The following is a 27,947-nucleotide window of genomic DNA, read 5'->3' on the forward strand; positions in this document are numbered from 1 at the left end:
TCCGAAGACTAACCAGACTATTCCTAACCCTTCCAGATGTGACCTGCGACCTACCAAAAGTCTTGATAATGGTAGAATAGTCTGACTCAACCAGACCCTGGAATACGGTAGCCTGGTCGAATATCACTGTCTACCGGAACACAGGCTGGTCGGGGGGAGCTTCCGGAGGTCATGTGGCGAGCTGGGCGAGTGGTTGGGTGGAGAACCGAAGTGTGTGTTGGGTAAGTAGTAATAGTAGTAGTAGTAGTAGTAGTAGTAGTAGTAGTAAAAATAGCTTATGTTGGGTGTTGAATACTAGTAATAAGACGATCCTAAGACTAACTAGACTAACTAGACTAACTAGCAAGATGGCGCCACTATAAACACTCGCCTGCGCCAGAACGGGCTGGGCCGACCATCAGGCCCCACCTGGAAGAAGCCTTGGGCCGACCATCAGGCCCCACCTGGAAGAAGCCTTGGGCCGACCATCAGGCCCCACCTGGAAGAAGCCTTGGGCCGACCATCAGGCCCCTCCTGGAATAAGGGTTGGGCCGACCATCAGGCCCCACCTGGAAGAAGCCTTGGGCCGACCATCAGGCCCCACCTGGAAGAAGCCTTGGGCCGACCATCAGGCCCCACCTGGAAGAAGCCTTGGGCCGACCATCAGGCCCCACCTGGAAGAAGCCTTGGGCCGACCATCAGGCCCCACCTGGAAGAAGCCTTGGGCCGACCATCAGGCCCCACCTGGAAGAAGCCTTGGGCCGACCATCAGGCCCCACCTGGAAGAAGCCTTGGGCCGACCATCAGGCCCCACCGGGAAGATGTCTACCGGCGCAATAGGCAATCAACGTAAAAAAAAAATAAAAAAAATTTTTTTTAACCCTCCCAGATGTAATAGTAGTAGTTGTAGTAGTAGTAGTAGTAGTAGTAGTAGTAGTAAAAATAGCTTATGTTGGGTGTTGAATACTAGTAATAAGACGATCCTAAGACTAACTAGACTATTTTTAACCCTCCCAGATGTAATAGTAGTAGTTGTAGTAGTAGTAGTAGTAGTAAAAATAGCTTATGTTGGGTGTTGAATACTAGTAATAAGACTATCCTAAGACTAACTAGACTATTTTTAACCCTCCCAGATGTAATAGTAGTAGTTGTAGTAGTAGTAGTAGTAGTAAAAATAGCTTATGTTGGGTGTTAAATACTAGTAATAAGACTATCCTAAGACTAACTAGACTATTTTTAACCCTCCCAGATGTAATAGTAGTAGTAGTAGTAGTAGTAGTAGAAATAGCTTATGTTGGGTGTTGAATACTAGTAATAAGACTATCCTAAGACTAACTAGACTATTTTTAACCCTCCCAGATGTAATAGTAGTAGTAGTAGTAGTAGTAGAAATAGCTTATGTTGGGTGTTGAATACTAGTAATAAGACTATCCTAAGACTAACTAGACTATTTTTAACCCTCCCAGATGTAATAGTAGTAGTAGTAGTAGTAGTAGTAGTAGTAGTAGTAGTAGTAGTAAAAATAGTTTATGTTGGGTGTTGAATACTAGTAATAAGACTATCCTAAGACTAACTAGACTATTTTTAACCCTCCCAGATGTAATAGTAGTAGTTGTAGTAGTAGTAGTAGTAGTTGAAATAGCTTATGTTGGGTGTTGAATACTAGTAATAAGACTAACTAGACTATTTTTAACCCTCCCAGATGTAGTAGTAATAGTAGTAGTAGTAGTAGTAGTAGTAGAGAGAGACAGAGACAGAAAGAGAGAGAGACAGATTACTACCATGAATACTACTATTACTATTAACTATTTTGTACTATTCCAGGTCCAGAGGATGCCTACAACACCATAGGCTCCGATAGTAGTAGTAGTGTGAGTACTACTTCTACTTCTACCGCTAGCAACACCGGGCTCTACATCGGACTATTCTTCGGGCTCATCCTGGCGATAGTCTTCATAGGAGTGCTAGTCTACTTCAGAATGTAAGTAGTAGTAGTAGTAGTAGTAGTAGTTATGGTGGTGGTGGTAGTTAATTCTTAAGGTTGTCATATCACTTTACGTTTTCTGCTATAACTCAGCTTGTATGTGTGGTAGGTAAATCTAGCTTGCGTGGTAGTTAGAGTGGTAGTTGACCTTCCTTCCTATCAAAATTCGTGTTCCTAACCTGAGTGTGGTAGGAGTTATAGCAGGTCAAAGTTAGGGGAGTGAAAAATCCTGGATATTTTTTTCTGAATGGCATACTGTTTAACATTTTTGTATATAACTCAGCTTGTATGTGTGTTAGGTGAATGTAACTTGCGTGGTAGTTAGAGAGGTAGTTGACCTTTATTCCTACCAAAATTCGTGTTCCTAACTTGAGTGTGGTAGGAGGTATAGCAGGTCAAAGTTAGGGGAGTGAAAAATTATGTTTATATTTTTCTGAATGTCATAACACTTAACATTTTTGTATATAACTCAGCTTGTATGTGTGGTAGGTAAATGTAGCTTGCGTGGTAGTTAGTGTGGTAGTTGACCTTTATTCCTACCAAAATTCGTGTTCCTAACTCCAATGTGGCAGCAGTTATAGTGGTACGAAGTTAGGCATTTCAAAATTTTCCAATCCTCCCATTTTCATTCAACCAGCTGTAACATTTTTCCCTACCATTCAACCGGCGTGCATGGTAGATGGATGGGCCTTGGTGGGCTGGTAGACACACCCTTTGGCTATCCTATCATACTCACAGGTCTGTAATTACCTGGTTCATTTGTATCAGCCTTCTTATAGATGGGTGTAATGTTGGCCAGTCTTCATTAACTCACTGGTCTGCAATATCTTCCTGAGTGTCCTTCCCCTCTTTTATCACCCGTGGGCCTGGAGTGCCAGGCAGTGTTAACAGTGCCACAGACAGTGATGCAAGACAGATTAGTTACCCAGTGTTAGGCTGTCCTGTTACCTGACCTGCCTACCCCTCTCCTGTGACATGGGGTCAGGTGTTATGCAGTGCTATGTGATGCCAGGCAGTGTTCATAGTGGCATAGATTTGTGTGGTGCCAGAATCAGTGTGATGCCAGTCATTGGTGCCAGGGACGGTATATGTATAGAATAACACCCAGGTGACCCTAGGACAAAGCCTTATTATTCTCCCTCACTCCCCTCAATGTTACCAGCTTACCGTAGGCATAACATTGTATCTTTCTGTTTCTGGCCCATAAATATTGCAAAAAAGAGCATCAGTAATTACCGATGTTAACAATAATTATAAATGCATATTGTTATCTTTATGGGGCGATAGTTTGGGGTCAGAAAAGACAATACGCCAAGTACTACTAAGGGCTGGTAACCCTAAACTACCACTTGAGCCAGCTAAACGTAATATATGGAGGAGAAAAGAGAATAAATGAACCCGTGGACATACCCACAACTCCTGTGAAAGCCTTGTCAAATATGTGTAGGCCTACTTGTGTGCCAACATATGTAAGAGCATGGGCCTAACTTTTCTTCTTCCTCCTCAGGTTTTGGGCGCCCAGCCGTACACGTGAACTAACAGTCTTGGCTTCAGGGCAGGTCGCTAAAATGGTATGTGTGTGTGTGTGTGTGTGTGTGTGTGTGTGTGTGTGTGTGTGTTAGGAAGTTTTCATCATTAATATAAAAGCTTGTTGTTGGGGTGAGAGGTGGAGTCAGAGGTCAGCGATGAATAGATACGTTTATTGGGGTAGTGAGAACAGACTCCCGCAACGAGGGGCGGCCGGGCTAACTGAGGGTTTCGTGCTAATTAATTTTTTTTCTTGGTAGATGGTGGCTCGCGCTAATTGCGGTTCGCTCTAATTGATCTCGCGCTAACTGAGGCTTTCGCACTAATTATTTTTTTTCTTGGTAGATGGTGGCTCACGCTAATTGCGGTTCGCTCTAATTGATCTCGCGTTAAGTGGGGCTTTCACGCTAATTGATCTTTTTCTTGGTAGATGGTGGCTCGCGCTAATTGCGGTTCGCTCTAATTGATCTCGCGCTAAGTGGGGCTTTCACGCTAATTGATCTTTTTCTTGGTAGATGGTGGCTCGCGCTAATTGCGGTTCGCACTAACTGAGACTTTCGCGCTAATTAATTTTTTTCTTGGTAGATGGTGGCTCACGCTAAAGAACTCTGCCCACTGCACTGCCTGTGTATATGGCCGAAGGACAAGCTTGCCGATGGCATCCAAGGCCGTGGGTGGAGTCAGGGTGCTCCACCGGTCCATAGTGAAGCGTGCGTCCAGGGCCCACTGCAGGGCAGGGACGCATTGGAGCCTGACGTGTTGCACTGCCTCCTGTGGCGGCCACCTGCACAGAAGCAGCCAGCACTCCATGGACCTCCTCCGTGACTTAAAGGCGGCTGGCGACATCTCCAGCTCGCACTTCTCTGGAGCGGAGGCTGGTGACGGCCGGGGAGGAGGCATGTTGGGGCCACGTGCAGCCAAGCCTGTGATGCTGGCCCTCAGCTCCAAGATTGCTTCCTGCTGCGCCGCGATGGTCCGCCTCGCCTCGGTCAGCACCGGCACGAGGGCCCTGGGGATCACGGGTGCAGGTGCCCTAGGGGACTGGGCGAGTGTCCTGCGTGGGAGAGGCATCTTGGAGTGGTCAGTTGGTAGGTCCAGACTTCCGTTCACTGTGCCATGTAAGATGTCTGGCTAAGGAAATGCAGGGCGTGTGTGCTCCCGTTTACTGAGTGAGTCAGTAACTGACAGAGGTTTGCCTCGCCGGTGCGGGCGCAGGCAGAAAACATCTCGTGCATCCAACAGGAACCCCCTTATATGGGCGGTTGCCTACGTCACTATACGTCATTACTACGTCATAACCATTGACTTTACACATAAGGCACTGAGGGTGCACTCTATGATATGGTTACATCCTCATAAGTACATAAGAGTGAATATTCATGAGTATTCTACATGGCTTGGGTTTACATGATTCTCGTCCTTTAGCGTGGTGCTGTCGTTGGGTGAAGTGGGTGGTTTCCGGCAGAGCTATGTGGTGGCCTGAGACGCCCCTTTTTACTTCCTGTGTGTTTCCATAATGGTTTGTTCTTCACACTGTCGCCTCGCTGTGCTGTGTTCTTCAAATTGTTCTTGTTATTAGATGAATTCTACCGTTCATCATCGCTTTCTTCTTCTTTGTTTATTTGTGGTGCTCGTACTGGGTCAGGAGGTGTTACTGCATCTGTGTTGGTAGATGTAGTGCCCTGCGGGGCACCACAAGTGCCTGCCTGCCTTTCACAGCCTTCCTCTTCGTGTGTGTGTGTGTGTGTGTGTGTGTGTGTGTGTGTGTGTGTGTGTGTGTGTTGTGTTGACTCTTATTTTCTTTTATTTTTTCTTCCTAACTGTTTTCCTGTCAACAGAGTGTCCAGAGGAAGGAAAGAAGAGAGAAAGGAAGGAAGTGAGTGGACAGCTTTTGGTGGCTTTTTCTTTGGTCAGGTCAGGTCAGGGGCCGGGACATGCAGCTTTTTTTCCTTGTCGTCAGAAGAGTGTTCTGGCCACACCTGTCAGTGTTAGATTGGAATTATAAGAACCAGAAATTTGTAAGAAAAGTTTTTGAGGAAACAGTTTTGTTGTTTGGAAGAAGAATGTCATGGCTCTGTGAACCAGTCCTCCTCCTCCTCCTCCTCCTCCTGAGGTGGCTTATAGCAGCACGTGTAGTGTGCCGGGCTGCACTGTGTTGTCAGTCTGGGCAGCAGCAGTGTTCTGGGCTCATCCACTCATTGTAATGTTGGTTTTTCAGAGCGGTGGCACTGCCCGGCACTTCCTCAAGAAGGCTCTCCTGCCCTGACTGGCTGGTGTAACAGTCTGCTGCTTCTTGGTGAGTGTAAGATGTCCGGCTAAGGAAACGCAGGGCGTGTGTGCTCCCGTGTGGAAGTGAGCTATTTCCAGCCAGCTGGCAAGCCTGTCGGCGTAGGCCATGTACATGTGTCCTTCGTGCTGGAACATGTCGGCCACCGTCTGCTGGAACGGGTACTCAGGGGGCGGCGTCATCGCCAGCGTTTCTGCGGGCTGCGATGGGGCGCGTGTTTCGCATTCTGTGCATGCGGAGCGGTGGTGCCGCAGGTCCCCCTCAATCCCCGGCCAGTATACACACTGCCTCGCCCTCCGCAGCATGGAACCGAGGCCCTGGTGGCTGGCGTGTAGGTTTGCTGCTACCTGCTGTCGGAGAGCTTCGGGGATGACGAGGCGCACGTACCCCTGGTCAAACATGTATGTCACTACGTCGTGCATCACTGCCAGCCTGTCCCTCGCCCCATAGAAGGGACGCAGGGATGCCACTTCTTGTGCTTTATGCTGGTGCCAGTCACCCACCATGACCTTGGCGACTAACATCTGGTACGTCGGGTCGTCGGCGGCCTTCCGCTTGACCTCCTCTTCGTCCACCACGCGTCCCTCCCGATCGGTGCAGGCTATGACTGCGGCGGCGACTGCCCCGATGATATCCTCGTCCGAGTCGAGGTCCGCTGTTGTCGGGGGTGCCCTGAGAGCTGGGTAGCGGGACAGAAAGTCGGCGGCGGTGTTGCTCTTCCCAGGGAGGTATTTGATTTGGAATCGGAACTGTAGTGTTCGTTCCTTGAGCCTGAAGAGCCTGGGGTTGACAACGCTCGTCAGAGCTGTCTCCTAGGAGCTTCACAAGGGGGTCGGTCACGATGGTGAGGTTTGGGCATCCCAGCAGGAACAACCTCGCCTTTTGGAGGCACCACGCCACCGCCAGAGCCTCCCCTTCCACAGCTGCGTATCCAGCCTCGGCGGTGGTGAGGTGCCGGCTGCCGCACAGGGCCAGGTGCCACCCGCCCTTACAGCAGTATGGGGCGGAGGCTGATGCACAACTGCAGTACTGCTGGAGGATGACGAATCCGATGCCCTCTCGGCTCCAGTCGGTGATGGCAGCGGTGGGGCGGGTTTTATCGTAATACGTCAGACCGTCCTTGGCCAGCTGGCATATAGTGTCCTGGGCTTGGCGGAATTTCTACTGAAGCTGGTCGTCCCAGTACACGTGTCTTCCGGTTGGTTTCTTCAGTAACTCCCGGAAGGCGTTCATGATCGGCGCGGTGGCGAGGAAGGGGGCGAGCTGGTTTACGAAGCCATACCACGATCTGATGTCCGCGATGGATGGCTTGCCCGGCATGTGGAAGCCCCTGACGTGGAAGGCTGACGTGGGCGTACGGGCGTGATCTTAAGTGTCTTCCTCTGTGAGAAAATAAGGATATATATTTTTCATGGCGGGCTTGGGGCAGATACTTAGCCCGTAACATAGTTTTCGTTTTCACGGCTAAAATAGATCTTTCCTGCACTAGTCTCTTGTACCCACGTGTGCACGGGCGTGGAAGGCTAATGGGAGTAGGTGGAATTCGTAATTAGGTCATGTTCGATGTCGAAGGATGGGTAAATGGGGTCAGTAAATTGCGTGGTGATAATTAAAGGGGGCGGGGGCCAACGGTAATGGAGGGGGGGCTAATGGGTGTTGGTGAAACTCGAAAATGGATCATGTGAGGTGTCAAATACTGGAATAATGGGGTCAGTAAATTGCGTGGTGATAATGAGAGGGGGCGGGGGTTGATGGTAATGGGGGGGGGGGGCTAATGGGTGTAGGTGAAACTCGAAAATGGATCATGTGAGGTGTCAAATACTGGAATAATGGGGTCAGCAAATTGCGTGGTGATAATGAGAAGGGGCAGGGGTTGATGGTAAAGGGGGGGGGGGCTAATGGGAGTAGGTGGATTTCGTAATTAGGTAATGTTCGGTGTCGAATGATGGGTAAATGGGGTCAATAAATTGCGTGGTGATAATTAAAGGGGGCGTGGGTTAATGGTAATGGGGGGGGGCTAATGGGAGTAGGTGAAACTCGAAAATAGGTCATGTGAGGTGTCAAATACTGGGTAAATGGGGTCAGTAAATTGAGTAGTGATAATCAGAGGGGGCGGAGGTGAATGGTAATGGGGGGGCTAATGGGAGTAGGTGGAATTCGTAATTTGGTCATGTTCGGTGTCGAATAATGGGTAAATGGGAACAGTAAATTGCGTGGTGATAATTAAAGGGGGCGGGGGATAATGGTAATGGGGGCTAATGGGAGTATGTGGAATTCGTAATTAGGTCATGTTCAGTGTCTAGTAATGGGTAAATGGGGTCAGTAAATTGCGTGGTGATAATTAAAGGGGGCGGGGGATTACGGTAATGGAGGGGGGCCTAATGGGTGCAGGTGAAACTCGAAAATAGGTCATGTTCGGTGTCGAATGATGGGTAAATGGGGTCAGTAAATTGCATGGTGATAATTAAAAAGGGCGGGGGTTAATGGTAATGGGGGGGGGGCCAGTGGGAGTTGGTGGAATTCGTAATTTGGTCATGTTCAGTGTCGAATAATGGGTAAATGGGGTCAGTAAATTGCGTGGTGATAATTAAAGGGGGCGGGGGCTAATGGTAATAGAGGGGGCGAATGGGAGTACATGAAACTCGAAAATGGGTCATGTGAGGTGTCAAATACTGCGTTAATGGGGGCAGTAAGTTGCGTGGTGATAATCAGTGGGGGCGGGGGTTGATAGTAATGGGGGGGGGGGCTAATGGGAGTAGGTGGGATTCGTAATTTGGTCATGTTCGGTGTCGAATAATGGGTAAATGGGGACAGTAAATTGCGTGGTGATAAATAAAGGGGGCGGGGATTAATAGTAATGGGGGGCTAATGGGAGTAGGTAGAATTTGTAATAAGGTCATGTTCTTTTCTTTTTCTGTTGTTTTTCTGTTGTTTCTGTTGTTTTTCTGCTGTTTTCTGTTGTTTTTTTGTAGTTTTCTGTTTTCTGTTGCTTTCTGTTGTATCTCTGTTGTTTTCTGTTGTATTACTGTTGTTTTCTGTTGTTTTTTGTTTTTCTGTTGTTTTACGTTGTTTTCCTGTTGTTTTCTGTTGTTTTTCTGTTGTTTGCTGTTGTTGTTTTTTGTTTTCTGTTGTTTTTTGTAGTTTTTCTTTTGTTTTCTGTTGTTTTTCTGTTGTTTTCTCTTGTTTTCCTGTTTTCTGTTGTCTTCTGTTGTTTTCTGTTATTTTTCTGTTGTTTTTTGTAGCTTTTCTGTTGTTTCCTGTTGGTTTCTGATGTTTTTCTGTTGTTTTCTGCTGTTTTCTATTCTTTTTTGTTTTTTTCTGTTGTTTTCTGTTGTTTTTTGTTTTCTTTTGTTTTTCTGTTGTTTTCGGTTGTTTTTCTGTTATTTTTCTTTTCTCTTCTGTTGTTTTCTGCTGTTTTTCTGTTTTTTTTTCGGTTGTTTTTCTGTTTTCTTATGTTTTCTGTTGTTTTTCTTTTGCTTTCTGTTGTTTTATATTGTTTTTCTGTTATTTTCTGTTGTTTTCGGTTGTTTTTTGTTTTCTTTTGTTTTCTGTTGTTTTTCTTTTGCTTTCTGTTGTTTTCCGTTATTTTTCTGTTGTTTTTCTGTTGTTTTCTAATGTTTTCTGTTGTTTTTCTGTTCTTTTCTTTTGTTTTTCTGTTGTTTCCTGTTGTTTTTCTGTTGTTTCCTGTTGTTTTTCTGTTGTTTGCTGTTGTTTCTTGTTTTTTTTCTGTTGTTTCCCGTTGTTTTCTGTTGTTTTTTCTGTTGTTTCCTGTTGTTTTCTGTTCTATTCTGTTGTATTCTGTTGTATTTTAATGTATTCTGTTGTATTCCAGTGGTGTCATCAGAATTGGTGTACGTTTAGAAATAAGGGACGTTTATGCATTGTTATCATTGACTTGGAAAAAACACGAACGTTTGCTTGATTATGGACGAACGGCTTAAGAGATTGCCTCGTGCAATATCAGGTAATGTGGCCTAAATACTGACCACTGGGGGGCGTGGACTATTACAACATAATTTAGAGGTGTGCCGGCAGGTGTGTGAGGTGCCAGGTCAGGTGTGCCAGCGTTAGTTACCCCGTTAGGAGCGATTCTAACACCCGCGTCATCGGGGGCCGCCGGACCTGAGCCCAGCCCCGTACAGACAGTTTTTCTTACGCTGTGTCACTAATTATCGTTTGCAAGAGTCGCCACAACGCCCCACGCATTCACTGTCGATGGGGAAAGGCTTGCCTACACTGGTGTTAGCGTAGATGATGTAATATTGCAGAAAACAAGCTCAAATATTCTCGGCGGGGCGGGGCGGGGCAGTTTGACATTCACCTCGTAACAAAATTTTCGTTTTCACGGCTAAAATACATCTTTCCTGCACTACTCTCATATATCCACGTGTGCACGGGCGTGGAAGGCTGACGTGGGCGTACGGGCGTGATCTTAAGTGTCTTCCTTTTTGAGAAAATAAGGATATATATTTTTCATGGCGGGCTGGGACAGTAACCTAGCCCGTAACATATTTTTTCGTTTTCACGGCTAAAATACATCTTTCCTGCACTAATCTCATATATACACGTGTGCACGGGCGTGGAAGGCTGTCGTGGGAATTGAACTCGGGCTCTCTCGTTCGTGAGCCGAGTGTGCTAACCACTGCACCACGAAGCCCCCTGCTGGGTTGGGAGGGGGGGTGGGGGGGGCGGTTAGTTTGCATATGTGGACATTTTTTGTGGTGTGTAGTGGGCTGGTGTAATAGTGGTTTAGGTCTGGTAATTCCTTGTATTTTACAGAAACCACTACATGCGTGAGATGACCCGACCCGCCCCGCCCCAACCAACCATCATGACCTGCCCGCCCCCTGGCATACATTGGTAAGAAATGCCTGCTGTTAATGGATATTCCAGTCCATAGCTATGTGGGGTGTGTTGTTATAAATACCCTTGACTTGCATCCCTGTACTGTAAGATTCAAAACAATTCTAACCTAACCTTGGGAGTAGGAGTTAGGTAGCATATTAGCTTTGCATACCAATTTTGAGACACTGACTGTTCATTTCTGATAAATATATGATGCCTGTTATTATTTATATGGTTATAGTTTCCAGAAACCCCTAAATGACCGACTCTTCCATGCCTGAGATGACCCGCCCTGCCCTGCGTCATGACCTCCCGGCATAAATTAGTAAGAAAGGCATACCACTGTTAATGGTTATCCAGCACACAGCTAGGTGGGCAATATTGTTGTCATATACATTACCCATGAGCTGGTTCTGTTTAAAGCAAGAATTATTACCTCATAAAACCTAACGTGTGCCGCTGATGCAGTACATTGTCCGAGGTGTGATCAAATCGCTAGGAACTTTAGTGTTATTTAATTCTAACCTAACCTAATGAACAAGACCTAACATGACACCTGACTGACCTGTGTCTCTGCCAGAATACAATGGCTGTTATAAAACTTTTCACATTTTTTTCAGAAGTTTTCAATATTCTGTAAGCTGTTAGTTAGTATTAATGAAATGCCAGAATTTTCTCTTCACAACACTCCCACACGACAAACCGCGTGTAACGAAACACACGAGAAATTAATCCAGACAAGGAAAGGTTTGCCGGCGCCGGGGATCGAACCCGCGACCAGCGTAACGGGAGAGCTACTCCTTTACCAGTCGGCCAAAGAGGTACTTAACCCCCTGGCTAAGTGGGTTATGCGAGGCTCGCCCATCAGGCAAGTCGTGTCACTACATTAAGATACTAACATAATGTATTAAACCTCCTGTGAAACGTCGCTAATATGTATATTGTATACCACCGTCAGGGTAAGTGTCAGGGAGGGATTTTTAAGTGTCTTCCACCAAATTGTCTGAGGTGGTGGGCACTTTTTTCCTTATATATATGATGAGTGTATTTACTCATGAGAATATTGTTGACATGAGTTAGTTTACTTTTTACAACTCTTAAGCTGAATTAAAATTATTAGATTTAAAACCTCAATTCCACCAACAGTTATAAATACTGTTAATCTTATAGCTCAGTTCAAATTACAGCTACTCTTCCTCGCACTCGGTCTCCTCGCTTTGCGCGGTGCCAGCCGCACGAGCAGCCTCCCGCCCCGGGCCTCCACCACCTGTGGTGTCGCGACGGGCGGCCTCGTGAGCACAACACATGGCCCTCAGGGCGTCGACACTGCCGATTGAGTCACACGCCTGGTACACTTGTTGCCTCAGTGTCACGTCAGCAGCAGTATGGGGCGGAGGCCGATGCACAACTGCAGTACTGCTGGAGGATGACGAATCCGATGCCCTCTCGGCTCCAGTCGGTGATGGCAGCGGTGGGGCGGGTTTTATCGTAATACGTCAGACCGTCCTTGGCCAGCTGGCATATAGTGTCCTGGGCTTGGCGGAATTTCTACTGAAGCTGGTCGTCCCAGTACACGTGTCTTCCGGTTGGTTTCTTCAGTAACTCCCGGAAGGCGTTCATGATCGGCGCGGTGGCGAGGAAGGGGGCGAGCTGGTTTACGAAGCCATACCACGATCTGATGTCCGTGATGGATGGCTTGCCCGGCATGTGGAAGCCCCTGACGTGGAAGGCTGACGTGGGCGTACGGGCGTGATCTTAAGTGTCTTCCTCTGTGAGAAAATAAGGATATATTTTTCATGGCGGGCTTCGGGCAGATACTTAGCCCGTAACATAGTTTTCGTTTTCACGGCTAAAATAGATCTTTCCTGCACTAGTCTCATGTACCCACGTGTGCACGGGCGTGGAAGGCTAATGGGAGTAGGTGGAATTCGTAATTAGGTCATGTTCGATGTCGAAGAATGGGTAAATGGGGTCAGTAAATTGCGTGGTGATAATTAAAGGGGCGGGGCTAACGGTAATGGAGGGGCTAATGGGTGTAGGTGAAACTCGAAAATGGATCATGTGAGGTGTCAAATACTGCAATAATGGGGTCAGTAAATTGCGTGGTGATAATTAAAGGGGCGGGCTAACGGTAATGGAGGGGCTAATGGGTGTTGGTGAAACTCAAAATGGATCATGTGAGGTGTCAAATACTGGAATAATGGGGTCAGTAAATTGCGTGGTGATAATGATAGGGGCGGGGTTAATGATAATAGGGGGGGGGGCTAATGGGTGTTGGTGAAACTCAAAAATGGATCATGTGAGGTGTCAAATACTGGAATAATGGGGTCAGTAAATTGCGTGGTGATAATTAAAGGGGGCGGGGGCTAACGGTAATGGAGGGGGGGCTAATGGGTGTAGGTGAAACTCGAAAATGGATCATGTGAGGTGTCAAATACTGGAATAATGGGGTCAGTAAATTGCGTGGTGATAATTAAAGGGTGCGGGGGTTAATGGTAATTGGGGGGGGGGTTCCATTGGGTGTAGATGGAATTCGTAATTTGGTCATGTTCGGTGTCGAATAATGGGTAAATGGGGTCAGTAAATTGCGTGGTGATAATTAAAGGGGGTGGGGGCTAATGTTAATGGAGGGGGGCTAATGGACTACGTGAAACTCGAAAATGAGTCATGTGAGGTGTCAAATACTGGGTTAATGGGGTCAGTAAATTGCATGGTGATAATCAGAGGGGGCAGGGGTTGCTAGTAATGGAGGGGGCTAATGGGAGTAGGTGGAATTCGCAATTTGGTCATGTTCGGTGTCGAGTAATGGGTAAATGGGGTCAGTAAACTGCGTGGTGATAATTAAAGGGGGCGGGGGTTAATGGTAATGGGGGGGCTAATGGGACTAGGTGTAATTCATAATTAGGTCATGTTCGGTGTCGAGTAATGGGTAAATGGGGTCAGTAAATTGCGTGGTGATAATTAAAGGGTGCGGGGATTTATGGTAATGGAGGGGGGCCCAATGGGTGCAAGTGAAACTCGAAAATAGGTCATGTTCGGTGTCGAATGATGGGTAAATGGGGTCAGTAAATTGCGTGGTGATAATTAAAAAGGGCTGGGGTTAATGGTAATGGGGGGGGGGGGGCTATTGGGAGTAGGTGGAATTCGTAATTAGGTCATGTTCGGTGGCGAATAAAGGGTAAATAGGGTCAGTAAATTGCGTGCTGATAATTAAAAGGGGCTGGGGTTAACGGTAATGGGGGGGGGGCTAATGGGAGTAGGTGTAATTCGTAATTACCACGGCCTGATCATGTGCTAGACTCATGATATGTATTCACCAAGGCCTGATCATGTGCTGGACTCGTGATATGGATTCACCATGGCCCGATCATGTGCTAGACTCGTGGTATGAGTTCACCATGGCCTGATCATGTGCTGGACTCGTGATGTGTTCACCACGGCCTGATCATGTGCTGGACTCGTGATATATGTTCACCACAGCCTGATCATGTGCTAGACTCGTGATATGTGTTCACCACAGCCTGATCATGTGCTGGACTCGTGATATGTGTTCACCACAGCCTGATCATGTGCTGGACTCGTGATATGTAATCGCCACGGCCTGATCATGTGCTGGACTCGTGATATGTAATCGCCACGGCCTGATCATGTGCTGGACTCGTCATATGTGTTCACCACGGCCTGATCATGTGCTGGACTCGTCATATGTGTTCACCACGGCCTGATCATGTGCTAGACTCGTGATATGGATTCACCATGACCCGATCATGTGCTAGACTCGTGGTATAAGTTCACCACGGCCAGATCATGTGCTGGACTCTTTTATTCTAATGTATTCTGTTGTATTCTGTTGTATTCTCTTTTATTCTGTTGTATTCTGTTGTATTCTGTTGTATTCTCTTTTATTCTGTTGTATTCTGTTGTATTCTCTTTTATTCTGTTGTATTCTGTTGTATTATCTTTTATTCTGTTGTATTCTGTTGTATTCTCTTTTATTCTGTTGTATTCTGTTGTATTATATTTTATTCTGTTGTATTCTCTTTTATTGTTGTATTCTCTTTTATTCTGTTGTATTCTCTTTTATTCTGTTGTATTCTGTTGTATTCTCTTTTATTCTGTTGTATTCTGTTGTATTATCTTTTATTCTGTTGTATTCTCTTTTATTCTGTTGTATTCTCTTTTATTCTGTTGTATTCTGTTGTATTCTCTTTTATTCTGTTGTATTCTGTTGTATTATCTTTTATTCTGTTGTATTCTCTTTTATTCTGTTGTATTCTGTTGTATTCTGTTGTATTCTCTTTTATTCTGTTGTATTCTGTTGTATTATCTTTTATTCTGTTGTATTCTCTTTTATTCTGTTGTATTCTCTTTTATTCTGTTGTATTCTGTTGTATTCTCTTTTATTCTGTTGTATTCTGTTGTATTATCTTTTATTCTGTTGTATTCTCTTTTATTCTGTTGTATTCTCTTTTATTCTGTTGTATTCTGTTGTATTCTGTTGTATTCTCTTTTATTCTGTTGTATTCTGTTGTATTATCTTTTATTCTGTTGTATTCTCTTTTATTCTGTTGTATTCTCTTTTATTCTGTTGTATTCTGTTGTATTCTCTTTTATTCTGTTGTATTCTGTTGTATTATCTTTTATTCTGTTGTATTCTCTTTTATTCTGTTGTATTCTCTTTTATTCTGTTGTATTCTCTTTTATTCTGTTGTATTCTGTTGTATTCTGTTGTATTCTCTTTTATTCTGTTGTATTCTGTTGTATTATCTTTTATTCTGTTGTATTCTCTTTTATTCTGTTGTATTCTCTTTTATTCTGTTGTATTCTGTTGTATTCTCTTTTATTCTGTTGTATTCTGTTGTATTCTGTAGTATTCTGTTGTATTCTCTTTTATTCTGTTGTATTCTGTTGTATTCTCTTTTATTCTGTTGTATTCTGTTGTATTATCTTTTATTCTGTTGTATTCTGTTGTATTCTCTTTTATTCTGTTGTATTCTCTTTTATTCTGTTGTATTCTGTTGTATTCTCTTTTATTCTGTTGTATTCTGTTGTATTATATTTTATTCTGTTGTATTCTCTTTTATTCTGTTGTATTCTCTTTTATTCTGTTGTATTCTGTTGTATTCTATTTTATTCTGTTGTATTCTGTTGTATTATCTTTTATTCTGTTGTATTCTCTTTTATTCTGTTGTATTCTCTTTTATTCTGTTGTATTCTGTTGTATTCTCTTTTATTCTGTTGTATTCTGTTGTATTATCTTTTATTCTGTTGTATTCTCTTTTATTCTGTTGTATTCTGTTGTATTCTCTTTTATTCTGTTGTATTCTGTTGTATTATCTTTTATTCTGTTGTATTCTCTTTTATTCTGTTGTATTCTCTTTTATTCTGTTGTATTCTGTTGTATTCTCTTTTATTCTGTTGTATTCTGTTGTATTATCTTTTATTCTGTTGTATTCTTTTATTCTGTTGTATTCTCTTTTATTCTGTTGTATTCTGTTGTATTCTCTTTTATTCTGTTGTATTCTGTTGTATTATCTTTTATTCTGTTGTATTCTCTTTTATTCTGTTGTATTCTGTTGTATTCTCTTTTATTCTGTTGTATTCTGTTGTATTCTCTTTTATTCTGTTGTATTCTGTTGTATTCTCTTTTATTCTGTTGTATTATCTTTTATTCTGTTGTATTCTCTTTTATTCTGTTGTATTCTGTTGTATTCTGTTGTATTCTCTTTTATTCTGTTGTATTCTCTTTTATTCTGTTGTATTCTGTTGTATTCTGTTGTATTCTGTTGTATTCTCTTTTATTCTGTTGTATTCTCTTTTATTCTGTTGTATTCTGTTGTATTCTCTTTTATTCTGTTGTATTCTGTTGTATTCTCTTTTATTCTGTTGTATTCTCTTTTATTCTGTTGTATTCTGTTGTATTCTGTTGTATTCTCTTTTATTCTGTTGTATTCTGTTGTATTCTCTTTTATTCTGTTGTATTCTGTTGTATTATCTTTTATTCTGTTGTATTCTCTTTTATTCTGTTGTATTCTCTTTTATTCTGTTGTATTCTGTTGTATTCTCTTTTATTCTGTTGTATTCTGTTGTATTATCTTTTATTCTGTTGTATTCTCTTTTATTCTGTTGTATTCTGTTGTATTCTGTTGTATTCTGTTGTATTCTGTTGTATTCTCTTTTATTCTGTTGTATTCTGTTGTATTCTCTTTTATTCTGTTGTATTCTGTTGTATTCTCTTTTATTCTGTTGTATTCTGTTGTATTATCTTTTATTCTGTTGTATTCTGTTGTATTCTCTTTTATTCTGTTGTATTCTGTTGTATTATCTTTTATTCTGTTGTATTCTCTTTTTTCTGTTGTATTCTCTTTTATTCTGTTGTATTCTCTTTTATTCTGTTGTATTCTGTTGTATTATCTTTTATTCTGTTGTATTCTCTTTTATTCTGTTGTATTCTGTTGTATTCTCTTTTATTCTGTTGTATTCTGTTGTATTATCTTTTATTCTGTTGTATTCTCTTTTATTCTGTTGTATTCTCTTTTATTCTGTTGTATTCTGTTGTATTCTGTTGTATTCTCTTTTATTCTGTTGTATTCTGTTGTATTATCTTTTATTCTGTTGTATTCTGTTGTATTCTCTTTTATTCTGTTGTATTCTGTTGTATTATCTTTTATTCTGTTGTATTCTGTTGTATTCTGTTGTATTCTCTTTTATTCTGTTGTATTCTGTTGTATTATCTTTTATTCTGTTGTATTCTCTTTTATTCTGTTGTATTCTCTTTTATTCTGTTGTATTCTGTTGTATTCTGTTGTATTCTCTTTTATTCTGTTGTATTCTGTTGTATTCTGTTGTATTCTCTTTTATTCTGTTGTATTCTCTTTTATTCTGTTGTATTCTGTTGTATTCTCTTTTATTCTGTTGTATTCTGTTGTATTCTCTTTTATTCTGTTGTATTCTGTTGTATTCTCTTTTATTCTGTTGTATTCTGTTGTATTCTGTTGTATTCTCTTTTATTCTGTTGTATTCTGTTGTATTCTCTTTTATTCTGTTGTATTCTGTTGTATTATCTTTTATTCTGTTGTATTCTGTTGTATTCTCTTTTATTCTGTTGTATTCTGTTGTATTCTCTTTTATTCTGTTGTATTCTGTTGTATTCTTTTATTCTGTTGTATTCTCTTTTGTATTCTGTTGTATTCTCTTTTATTCTGTTGTATTCTGTTGTATTCTCTTTCATTCTGTTGTATTCTGTTGTATTCTCTTTTATTCTGTTGTATTCTGTTGTATTCTCTTTTATTCTGTTGTATTCTCTTTTATTCTGTTGTATTCTGTTGTATTCTCTTTTATTCTGTTGTATTCTGTTGTATTCTGTTGTATTCTCTTTTATTCTGTTGTATTCTGTTGTATTATCTTTTATTCTGTTGTATTCTGTTGTATTCTCTTTTATTCTGTTGTATTCTGTTGTATTATCTTTTATTCTGTTGTATTCTCTTTTTATTCTGTTGTATTCTCTTTGTATTCTGTTGTATTCTCTTTTATTCTGTTGTATTCTCTCTTTTATTCTGTTGTATTCTGTTGTATTATCTTTTATTCTGTTGTATTCTCTTATATTTTGTTGTATTATCTTTTATTCTGTTGTATTCTGTTGTATTCTCTTTTATTCTGTTGTATTCTCTTTTATTCTGTTGTATTCTGTTGTATTATCTTTTATTCTGTTGTATTCTCTTTTATTCTGTTGTATTCTGTTGTATTCTGTTGTATTCTCTTTTATTCTGTTGTATTCTGTTGTATTCTCTTTTATTCTGTTGTATTCTGTTGTATTATCTTTTATTCTGTTGTATTCTCTTTTATTCTGTTGTATTCTCTTTTATTCTGTTGTATTCTGTTGTATTCTCTTTTATTCTGTTGTATTCTGTTGTATTATCTTTTATTCTGTTGTATTCTCTTTTATTCTGTTGTATTATCTTTTATTCTGTTGTATTCTGTTGTATTCTCTTTTATTCTGTTGTATTCTCTTTTATTCTGTTGTATTCTGTTGTATTCTGTTGTATTCTCTTTTATTCTGTTGTATTCTGTTGTATTATCTTTTATTCTGTTGTATTCTCTTTTATTCTGTTGTATTCTGTTGTATTCTCTTTTATTCTGTTGTATTCTGTTGTATTATCTTTTATTCTTTTGTATTCTGTTGTATTCTGTTGTATTCTCTTTTATTCTGTTGTATTCTCTTTTATTCTGTTGTATTCTGTTGTATTCTCTTTTATTCTGTTGTATTCTCTTTTATTCTGTTGTATTCTGTTGTATTCTCTTTTATTCTGTTGTATTCTGTTGTATTCTCTTTTATTCTGTTGTATTCTGTTGTATTCTCTTTTATTCTGTTGTATTCTCTTATTCTGTTGTATTCTCTTTTATTCTGTTGTATTCTGTTGTATTCTCTTTTATTCTGTTGTATTCTCTTTTATTCTGTTGTATTCTGTTGTATTATCTTTTATTCTGTTCTTTCTGTTGTATTCTGTTGTATTATCTTTTATTCTGTTGTATTCAGTTGTATTCTTTTTTATCCTGTTGTATTCTGTTGTATTCTGTTGTATTATCTTTTATTCTGTTGTTATTCTGTTGTATTCTGTTGTATTCTCTTTTATTCTGTTGTATTCTGTTGTATTCTCTTTTATTCTGTTGTATTCTCTTTTATTCTGTTGTATTCTGTTGTATTCTCTTATTCTGTTGTATTCTGTTGTATTCTCTTTTATTCTGTTGTATTCTGTTGTATTCTTTTATTCTGTTGTATTCTGTTGTATTCTCTTTTATTCTGTTGTATTCTCTTTTATTCTGTTGTATTCTGTTGTATTATCTTTTATTCTGTTGTATTCTGTTTTATTCTTTTATTCTGTTGTATTCTGTTGTATTCTCTTTTATTCTGTTGTATTCTGTTGTATTCTCTTTTATTCTGTTGTATTCTGTTGTATTCTTTTTATTCTGTTGTATTCTTTTATTCTGTTGTATTCTCTTTTTATTCTGTTGTATTCTCTTTTATTCTTTTGTATTCTGTTGTATTCTCTTTTATTCTGTTGTATTCACTTTTATACTGTTGTCTTCTGTTGTATTATCTTTTATTCTGTTGTATTCTCTTTTATTCTGTTGTATTCTGTTGTATTCTCTTTTATTCTGTTGTATTCTGTTGTATTCTGTTTTATTCTGTTGTATTCTGTTGTATTCTCTTTTATTCTGTTGTATTCTGTTGTATTCTCTTTTATTCTGTTGTATTCTCTTTTATTCTGTTGTATTCTGTTGTATTCTCTTTTATTCTGTTGTATTCTCTTTTATTCTGTTGTATTCTGTTGTATTATCTTTTATTCTGTTGTATTCTGTTGTATTCTCTTTTATTCTGTTGTATTCTGTTGTATTATCTTTTATTCTGTTGTATTCTGTTGTATTCTCTTTTATTCTGTTGTATTCTCTTTTATTCTGTTGTATTCTGTTGTATTCTCTTTTATTCTGTTGTATTCTGTTGTATTATCTTTTATTCTGTTGTATTCTGTTGTATTCTCTTTTATTCTGTTGTATTCTGTTGTATTATCTTTTATTCTGTTGTATTCTGTTGTATTCTCTTTTATTCTGTTGTATTCTGTTGTATTCTCTTTTATTCTGTTGTATTCTGTTGTATTCTCTTTTATTCTGTTGTATTCTGTTGTATTCTCTTTTATTCTGTTGTATTCTGTTGTATTCTGTTGTATTCTCTTTTATTCTGTTGTATTCTCTTGTATTCTGTTGTATTCTGTTGTATTCTCTTTTATTCTGTTGTATTATCTTTTATTCTGTTGTATTCTGTTGTATTCTCTTTTATTCTGTTGTATTCTCTTTTATTCTGTTGTATTCTGTTGTATTATCTTTTATTCTGTTGTATTCTGTTGTATTCTGTTGTGTTCTCTTTTATTCTGTTGTATTCTGTTGTATTATCTTTTATTCTGTTGTATTCTGTTGTATTATCTTTTATTCTATATTCTCTTTTATTCTGTTGTATTCTCTTTTATTCTGTTGTATTCTGTTGTATTATCTTTTATTCTGTTGTATTCTCTTTTATTCTGTTGTATTCTGTTGTATTATCTTTTATTCTGTTGTATTCTCTTTTATTCTGTTGTATTCTGTTGTATTCTCTTTTATTCTGTTGTATTCTGTTGTATTCTCTTTTATTCTGTTGTATTCTGTTGTATTCTCTTTTATTCTGTTGTATTCTGTTGTATTATCTTTTATTCTGTTGTATTCTCTTTTATTCTGTTGTATTCTGTTGTATTATCTTTTATTCTGTTGTATTCTGTTGTATTCTCTTTTATTCTGTTGTATTCTGTTGTATTATCTTTTATTCTGTTGTATTCTGTTGTATTCTCTTTTATTCTGTTGTATTCTGTTGTATTATCTTTTATTCTATATTCTCTTTTATTCTGTTGTATTCTCTTTTATTCTGTTGTATTCTGTTGTATTATCTTTTATTCTGTTGTATTCTGTTGTATTCTCTTTTATTCTGTTGTATTATCTTTTATTCTGTAGTATTCTGCTGTATTCTCTTTTATTCTGTTTTATTCTGTTGTATTCTGTTGTATTCTCTTTTATTCTGTTGTATTCTGTTGTATTCTCTTTTATTCTGTTGTATTCTCTTTTATTCTGTTGTATTCTTTTGTATTATCTTTTATTCTGTTGTATTCTCTTTTATTCTGTTGTATTCTGTTGTATTCTCTTTTATTCTGTTGTATTCTGTTGTATTCTCTTTTATTCTGTTGTATTTTGTTGTATTATCTTTTATTCTGTTGTATTCTCTTTTATTCTGTTGTATTCTCTTTTATTCTGTTGTATTCTGTTGTATTCTCTTTTATTCTGTTGTATTCCCCTTTATTCTGTTGTATTCTATTGTATTATCTTTTATTCTGTTGTATTCTCTTTTATTCTGTTGTATTCTGTTGTATTCTCTTTTATTCTGTTGTATTCTGTTGTATTATCTTTTATTCTTTTGTATTCTGTTGTATTCTCTTTTATTCTGTTGTATTCTGTTGTATTCTCTTTTATTCTTTTGTATTCTGTTGCATTATCTTTTATTCTGTTGTATTCTGTTGTATTCTCTTTTATTCTGTTGTATTCTCTTTTATTCTGTTGTATTCTGTTGTATTATCTTTTATTCTGTTGTATTCTGTTGTATTCTCTTTTATTCTGTTGTATTCTGTTGTATTCTCTTTTATTCTGTTGTATTCTGTTGTATTCTCATTTATTCTGTTGTATTCTCTTTTATTCTGTTGTATTCTGTTGTATTATCTTTTATTCTGTTGTATTCTGTTGTATTCTCTTTTATTCTGTTGTATTCTGTTGTATTCTCTTTTATTCTGTTGTATTCTGTTGTATTATCTTTTATTCTGTTGTATTCTGTTGTATTATCTTTTATTCTGTTGTATTTTCTTTTATTCTGTTGTATTCTCTTTTATTCTGTTGTATTCTCTTTTATTCTGTTGTATTCTGTTGTATTATCTTTTATTCTGTTGTATTCTCTTTTATTCTGTTGTATTCTGTTGTATTCTGTTGTATTCTCTTTTATTCTGTTGTATTCTCTTTTATTCTGTTGTATTCTGTTGTATTCTCTTTTATTCTGTTGTATTCTGTTGTATTATGTTGTATTCTCTTTTATTCTGTTGTATTCTGTTGTATTCTCTTTTATTCTGTTGTATTCTGTTGTATTCTCTTTTATTCTGTTGTATTATCTTTTATTCTGTTGTATTCTGTTGTATTCTCTTTTATTCTGTTGTATTCTCTTTTATTCTGTTGTATTCTGTTGTATTATCTTTTAGTCTGTTGTATTCTGTTGTATTCTCTTTTATTCTGTTGTATTCTGTTGTATTATCTTTTATTCTGTTGTATTCTGTTGTATTCTCTTTTATTCTGTTGTATTCTCTTTTATTCTGTTGTATTCTGTTGTATTCTCTTTTATTCTGTTGTATTCTGTTGGTATTCTCTTTTATTCTGTTGTATTCTCTTATATTCTGTTGTATTCTGTTGTATTATCTTTTATTCTGTTGTATTCTCTTTTATTCTGTTGTATTCTGTTGTATTCTCTTTTATTCTGTTGTATTCTGTTGTATTCTCTTTTATTCTGTTGTATTCTGTTGTATTCTCTTTTATTCTGTTGTATTCTGTTGTATTATCTTTTATTCTGTTGTATTCTCTTTTATTCTGTTGTATTCTGTTGTATTCTCTTTTATTCTGTTGTATTCTGTTGTATTATCTTTTATTCTGTTGTATTCTCTTTTATTCTGTTGTATTATCTTTTATTCTGTTGTATTCTGTTGTATTCTGTTGTATTCTCTTTTATTCTGTTGTATTCTGTTGTATTATCTTTTATTCTGTTGTATTCTGTTGTATTATCTTTTATTCTGTTGTATTCTCTTATATTCTGTTGTATTCTCTTTTATTCTGTTGTATTCTGTTGTATTCTCTTTTATTCTGTTGTATTCTGTTGTATTATCTTTTATTCTGTTGTATTCTGTTGTATTCTCTTTTATTCTGTTGTATTCTGTTGTATTATCTTTTATTCTGTTGTATTCTGTTGTATTCTCTTTTATTCTGTTGTATTCTGTTGTATTCTCTTTTATTCTGTTGTATTCTGTTGTATTATCTTTTATTCTGTTGTATTCTCTTTTATTCTGTTGTATTCTGTTGTATTCTCTTTTATTCTGTTGTATTCTGTTGTATTCTCTTTTATTCTGTTGTATTCTGTTGTATTATCTTTTATTCTGTTGTATTCTCTTTTATTCTGTTGTATTCTGTTGTATTATCTTTTATTCTGTTGTATTCTGTTGTATTCTCTTTTATTCTGTTGTATTCTGTTGTATTATCTTTTATTCTGTTGTATTCTGTTGTATTCTCTTTTATTCTGTTGTATTCTGTTGTATTCTCTTTTATTCTGTTGTATTCTGTTGTATTCTCTTTTATTCTGTTGTATTCTGTTGTATTCTCTTTTATTCTGTTGTATTCTGTTGTATTCTCTTTTATTCTGTTGTATTCTGTTGTATTATCTTTTATTCTGTTGTATTCTGTTGTATTCTCTTTTATTCTGTTGTATTCTGTTGTATTATCTTTTATTCTGTTGTATTCTGTTGTAATCTGTTGTATTCTCTTTTATTCTGTTGTATTCTGTTGTATTATCTTTTATTCTGTTGTATTCTCTTTTATTCTGTTGTATTCTGTTGTATTCTCTTTTATTCTGTTGTATTCTGTTGTATTCTCTTTTATTCTGTTGTATTCTCTTTTATTCTGTTGTATTCTGTTGTATTCTCTTTTATTCTGTTGTATTCTGTTGTATTCTCTTTTATATATGTTGTATTCTGTTGTATTCTGTTGTATTCTCTTTTATTCTGTTGTATTCTATTGTATTATCTTTTATTCTGTTGTATTCTGTTGTATTCTCTTTTATTCTGTTGTATTCTGTTGTTTTCTCTTTTATTCTGTTGTATTCTGTTGTATTCTCTTTTATTCTGTTGTATTCTGATGTATTCTGTTGTATTATCTTTTATTCTGTTGTATTCTGTTGTATTCTCTTTTATTCTGTTGTGTTCTGTTGTATTATCTTTTATTCTTTTGTATTCTCTTTTATTCTGTTGTATTCTGTTGTATTATCTTTTATTCTGTTGTATTCTCTTTTATTCTGTTGTATTCTGTTGTATTCCCTTTATTCTGTTGTATTCTGTTGTATTCTCTTTTATTCTGTTGTATTCTCTTTTATTTTGTTGTATTCTGTTGTATTCTGTTGTATTCTCTTTTATTCTGTTGTATTCTCTTTTATTCTGTTGTATTCTGTTGTATTCTCTTTTATTCTGTTGTATTCTGTTGTATTATCTTTTATTCTGTTGTATTCTGTTGTATTCTCTTTTATTCTGTTGTATTCTGTTGTATTCTCTTTTATTCTGTTGTATTCTGTTGTATTATCTTTTATTCTGTTGTATTCTGTTGTATTCTGTTGTATTCTCTTTTATTCTGTTGTATTCTCTTTTATTCTGTTGTATTCTGTTGTATTCTCTTTTATTCTGTTGTATTCTGTTGTATTCTCTTTTATTCTGTTGTATTCTGTTGTATTAACTGTTGTATTCTCTTTTATTCTGTTGTATTCTGTTGTATTCTCTTCTATTCTGTTGTATTCTGTTGTATTCTCTTTTATTCTGTTGTATTCTGTTGTATTTTGTTGTATTCTCTTTTATTCTGTTGTATTCTGTTGTATTATCTTTTATTCTGTTGTATTCTCTTTTATTCTGTTGTATTCTGTTGTATTCTCTTTTATTCTGTTGTATTCTGTTGTATTATCTTTTATTCTGTTGTATTCTCTTTTATTCTGTTGTATTCTGTTGTATTCTCTTTTATTCTGTTGTATTCTGTTGTATTCTCTTTTATTCTGTTGTATTCTCTTTTATTCTGTTGTATTCTGTTGTATTCTCTTTTATTCTGTTGTATTCTCTTTTATTCTGTTGTATTCTGTTGTATTCTCTTTTATTCTCTTGTATTCTGTTGTATTCTCTTTTATTCTGTTGTATTCTGTTGTATTCTCTTTTATTCTGTTGTATTCTGTTGTATTCTCTTTTATTCTGTTGTTTTCTGTTGTATTCTCTCTTATTCTGTTGTATTCTGTTGTATTCTCTTTTATTCTGTTGTATTCTGTTGTATTCTCTTTTATTCTGTTGTATTCTCTTTTATTCTGTTGTATTCTGTTGTATTATCTTTTATTCTGTTGTATTCTCTTTTATTCTGTTGTATTCTGTTGTATAACTGATTTTTATGTTTTGGGGGGAATTTCACGCAAGTTTTCCAGGCCGATATTACCCTTAATATTGAGTGTAGCGTTATGCAGAGGCCAGAAATGAACTCCCCGTCTCGTTTTACCCAAGAAGAGTCACCGTTTTCATGAAAATAACCTCAAATAACATAAATATAGCTGATTTTCATGTTTTTGGAGGAATTTCACGCGAGCTTTCCGGGCCAATATCTTCCTTAATATTGAGTGTAGCGTTATGCCGAGGCCAGAATTGGATTCCTCATCTCGTTTGAGTAAAACAAAATACACCGTTTGCATTAAAATAACATAAATATAGGATATTTTCATTTTTTGGAGTGAATTTCTCGAGCTTTCCGGCCGATATCTTCCTTAATATTGAGTGTAGCGTTATGACGAGGCCAGAAATGGATTCCTCGTCTTATTTTACCCAAGAAGAGTCGCCGTTTGCATGAAAATAGCTTCAAATAACATAAATATAATTGATTTTCATGTTTTTTTGATAATTTCACGCTAGTTTTCCGTGCCGATATCTCCCTTAATATTTAGTGTATCGTTATGCCGAGGCCAGAAATGGATTCCTCGTCTCGTTTCCTTCTCGTTTAGTCGCCTTTTGCAGGACATGGCCGCTTTTTATTTTATTTTTTTTATTTTTCTAGGGACCCAAAGTATAACACTTTCACCTCAAGTACGAGAGTCCAGTGCGGGACACCTGGCGATTTCTGAGCCCCACACTGCTTTTATCACCCAAATAACCGCCTTCACATATGATTATTGTTTAAAGGGTTAATTATTTGGGCTTCTTGGCATCAGGTATGGGTCAGAAGCCGGTAAATGCGCGGCTTTGAGTACGATAATCTAGCATCGGTGCGCGGTAAAAAATCATAACACAGCTGATCGTCCACGCAGTTCCTCCTTCACGACGTGTTTTGAGAGGTGCTTGCAGTGTTTTTGGCGGTAAGACAGTGTATTTTTACGTTCATGGTACAGAGGAAGGGTCAAACTACCACCAGGGTCATTGAATACCCCTGAAAATGCTTACAACGCCTACGGAAGCCTTGTCAAATACGTGTTTATAGGTGACGAGTTTTGACCCCGCGCCGTATCAGCTGTTCTTAAGAGGTCATAAAGGAGATGAATCGTGTTCCCGTGAGTGACTTTTAACGTTCATGGTACAGAGGAAGGGTCAAGCTACCACCAGGGTCATTATCTACCTCTGGAAATGCCCCCACAACGCCTACGAAAGCCTTGTCAAATATGTGACTCATTGACCTCAAGCATCAACCGCCCCCAAAATCATGTTACCGTTGATGAGGTTTCAGGCCCTGCTGCTGCTCTGCTTCTAAAAGGTGAAAAAAAAAGAGATTAATCGCTTTCCCGTGAGTTTTCTCCCCTTCATAGTACAGAGTTACGTCATGTGACGGACGAGTGTGTGACGTGGCAGCAGCAGTGTTTAAATGTGTTACGTGATCCCAGAGAGTGTTACACGTTGTGACATTAGTAGTATTCTGTTACCTGGATACATGATAGGGCTGTTACTGGCTGTGTTACGTCACTGTGTTAAGGTGACGGGCTGTGACGTGGGCTCTCAGGTGTTATGCAGTGTTAACAGTGCCACCGACAGTTCCAAGTTCAGCAGGTGTTACGTGATGCAAGACAGATTAGTTACCCAGTGTTACAGTGTCTTGTTAACCACCTACCTGGTGTGACCCCTCCTGTGATGTGGGCTCAGCCAGGGTGTTTAATATGCAGTGCCACAGACAGTGTTATGTTACCAGGCAGTGTTCACAGTGGCATAGATTCGTGGTGCCAGAATCAGTGTGATGCCAGCCATTCGTGCCGTGACGGCAAATGTATAGAATAACACCCATGTGACCCTAGGACCCTGTACAGAGGCTTCTGGGAATATTCGCACTGCTGTGATGTAGTACTCTATTTAATTAAAGTAAATCTCACGTCAAGGCTGACCTGACCAGGGCTACAGCAGGTCACACAGGGCTGTCACCTACCAAAACAACCTCGCTTATCATCACCCAAACCTCTTTAGTGGGTGTGCGATTAGGGCGGGTAGTGCTGGTAATTACAACATGTCTAGCACATCCAGCCTGGTTTTGCCAAGCCAGCAGACGTGTTTAGGTTACAAGGGGGGTACTTTTCCACGCAGGCTCTTCCCTTTCTTCACCCTGGAGCTCAGTCTCTCTCTCTCTCATGTACCTTTAAGGAAGAAAGGGCCATGGAAATTTTACAGTAAAGAGAGAAATAAGAGGAAATTACTACCCTTAACTTACACTACTGGTAACCTAAGCTGTGGGGGAAAATGACTTCATTACATAAGAACATAGAAATACTTATTCCTGCTTTGGTCAGTATATGATGCTCTTTATTATGGGGATGCTGCTATTTTACAGAAACCGTGCGCTGAATGGATGACTTTTTAATGCTGGAGGTCACGACCTGCCCCGGCATCAGTTGGTAAATAATGCGTAGTACTGTTAATGGTTATCCAGCACACAGCTAGGTGGGCAATATTGTTATCA

The 27,947-nt window shown here is 38.3% G+C and overlaps 1 protein-coding gene and 1 long non-coding RNA gene across 2 annotated transcripts in view; both read left to right on the forward strand.

Annotated features, from left to right (window-relative positions):
• LOC126991913 (uncharacterized) overlaps positions 1 to 27,947 on the forward strand; it is a 125,127-nt gene that overhangs the window by 68,654 nt on the left and 28,526 nt on the right. The gene's annotated exons all lie outside the window — the stretch shown is intronic.
• Positions 71 to 27,859, forward strand: LOC126991909 (uncharacterized). Its single transcript, XR_007745920.1, has 6 exons — positions 71 to 221; positions 1,804 to 1,960; positions 3,471 to 3,534; positions 10,557 to 10,637; positions 10,864 to 10,947; positions 27,819 to 27,859. It is a non-coding gene; the product is annotated as an uncharacterized LOC126991909 (long non-coding RNA).

The sequence above is a fragment of the Eriocheir sinensis genome, unplaced genomic scaffold (genome assembly GCF_024679095.1).
Source record: "Eriocheir sinensis breed Jianghai 21 unplaced genomic scaffold, ASM2467909v1 Scaffold361, whole genome shotgun sequence".
Taxonomy (NCBI): Eukaryota; Metazoa; Arthropoda; class Malacostraca; order Decapoda; family Varunidae; genus Eriocheir; species Eriocheir sinensis.